This window comes from Puntigrus tetrazona, chromosome 22 (genome assembly GCF_018831695.1).
Source record: "Puntigrus tetrazona isolate hp1 chromosome 22, ASM1883169v1, whole genome shotgun sequence".
Classification (NCBI taxonomy): domain Eukaryota; kingdom Metazoa; phylum Chordata; class Actinopteri; order Cypriniformes; family Cyprinidae; genus Puntigrus; species Puntigrus tetrazona.
This window is the reverse complement of record NC_056720.1, coordinates 11,266,370-11,268,947: the sequence shown is the minus strand read 5'-3', so window position 1 is coordinate 11,268,947 and position 2,578 is coordinate 11,266,370. Positions and strand designations below refer to the sequence as shown.

At 39.1% G+C, this 2,578-nt stretch overlaps 1 protein-coding gene across 3 annotated transcripts in view; it reads left to right on the top strand.

The window, feature by feature from the left end:
• Positions 1-2,578, top strand: part of LOC122327734 (CUGBP Elav-like family member 5) — a 1,183,696-nt gene that overhangs the window by 381,875 nt on the left and 799,243 nt on the right. The gene's annotated exons all lie outside the window — the stretch shown is intronic.

The window sequence follows — 2,578 nt, the reverse complement described above, 5'->3', positions numbered from 1 at the left end:
TCCAGCGGTGCTGTAGTTTCCCTTTGGCCGATGGTTATTACAAGCTGCATGGCACGGATCTGGAAATGTGCTTGTAGGTGTATTACGTTGGCACAGTTTAAGATGCATGACTGTCAATACATGAGAAAAAAAAGACCATAATTGGTTTATTTTGAAACTCTGATAGAATAAGTTACGAAAGCAGCCACTAAATAGACTCTTATGGGATTATAGCATCATTTAAGTGGATTTCTTACTTAAAACCCTTCACTGTATCTCTTACTCTGTAATGGTCTCTATGGCAACCCTGAGTGTGACAACTTGCCCCCAATAGACTGTATCTATTTTTTTGATAGCTAAAAAGCCAACGGAACTTTAGGAGTGCTTTCGATAACAATATAATCATTAAATGCGAACATAGCCAATCAGACAGAACAAAAGAAAGACAGATCCGGTGAACGAGAGTCTGATTAATTAAGGGAAAACGGCTGGCTTTCACAGCTATGGTGTGCTTTAGCAGTCTCTCGTGGATCTGGCAGGCTCCGCAGAAGCGTTAATGAGGTGAACGTGAAGGTGTTCGTTTCCGCACGCCACGCGGGCCTTCCTTCGGTTACGCATCCGGAGGTGGAAAGTCTTAAAAACCGAGGCCCGGGGCTGGTCGTTCACAGCAAGCCCACAGATGCAAGAAGGCACATCTGTGTTGACGTCTTGATGGGCCTCGGACGCTAACTGAATTCAAACAAAGAAGAAGCAGATGTAAATGTGTGTTGTCTGTGAACCTGGAGGCCTTCACTGTGCACAAAGACTCTGTTTTTCACGACAGCCATGATCTCACTCTCACTCTCTCTCTCTCTCTCTCTCTCACTCTCTCTCTCTCTCTCTCTCTCTCTCTCTCTCTCTCTCTCTCTCTCTCTCTCTCTCTCTCTCTCTCTCACACGGAGGGAAGGATGAGGTCATAGCAGACGCCGTCCGTCCCCCCTCCTCCGTCCCCAGCCAGCGCCGGCACACATCTTCCCCTCACTTTTCTAAATTGCCCCTTTCAAACGGGGACATGTTCGAGAGAGGAAGGGCCTCCTGGGACAAAGAAAAACTCCAGTACAGAGAGGGAAATTGCCATTTCTAGAGAGAGACGGCAGGGAATAGCAAAAAGGTTAATATATGATCTGAACATTAACGCATATTAAATGTGAAGCAGCTCTCTAACTACGCATTAATGTATAGATTCAGACTATGGCATATTTTTACATTAATGCATTTTTTTTTTTTGAATCTGAGGCTAATCCCAATTTTTGATTTATTAAAAGTGCATCTGGAATATAAGGCACTTTTACACACGCAGTATGTATCACTTCTTCTGGAATACGAGATTTGTTATAGGATCATGAAAAGAATGTAAATATATTAGATATTAAATATTAGAAAATAATCATATATTTTAAATTACATTTGATATTTTTAAAGTAATTTTAAAACAACAGATATTGCATTTTCAGGTGCTTTGTAACAGCTTTATGTGTCCTATTATTATTAAATTTATTTTTGGAATTTTATTTACATTGTATAATTCTTAAGTGTGTGAGTAATTCATATATATATATATATATATATATATATATATATATATATATATATATATATATATATATATATACTCACACACACATACATATACAACACACACACACACACATATATATATACATACATGAATTGCAACTCATTATACAATTCAAGTTGTTGTATATTTATGATACATAATGTAACGTGTTTTACATTATAACAAAAAATATATTGCATATATACACTGGATTCTTGTACTGTCACAATGTTTGAAGAGCCAGTCTGAACATGCGCTTAGTATTTATCGCCCCCAAGTGGCCGCTCATATGTATTATCAAATCTGATATATGCCACATATATGCCACACATGTCCACGTGCACAGCCACCGCACTCATTTTAAGATGTATTTTAAACACATATATCTTACAGTACTCACACAATTGCATTTATTTGCGATATATAACTGATAATACAACTGGTGGGTAAACTGTGAAATAAAACGTAGCATTACACTTACCAGCTAAAAAAAATTGCCTTATCTGCCGCAAGAGGTTTTTTTTTTTGTTTGACCGCAACGTCAAGGTGAAGCGCGCTCTGATTGGCTGTTAGGCTTTTACACTTTTATCCGATTGGCTTATATTTATTTTTAGAATTTTAAATCTTAAATAATTTATATTAAAGTCGCCCTCTTATTGTATTATTTACCACCGCTTTATATGAGAAAAAAGGCGCGTCTCGGCGAAGCGCACATGACACCTGACGTTGGAAACGTGCGGTGCGCGGATCTGTCAATCAAAACGCTACTGCCCGCCCCTCGCCGCTGATTGGTCGGATTTCGTGCCCGGTCAGCTAAGTCCAACAGGCGTGTATTCTGCAAATTACGTCAGGGCATCCCACCACGGGACAACCACAGAGCAGACCTGAGAAAAGCCAAAGACTGCCATCAAACACTGAATGTAAGTCATTTTTTTTGCATTTATCCTGTGTTATTTAATGCCTCCTGTACAAAGCTTCCCTATTCATATGACTTCTAGTGTT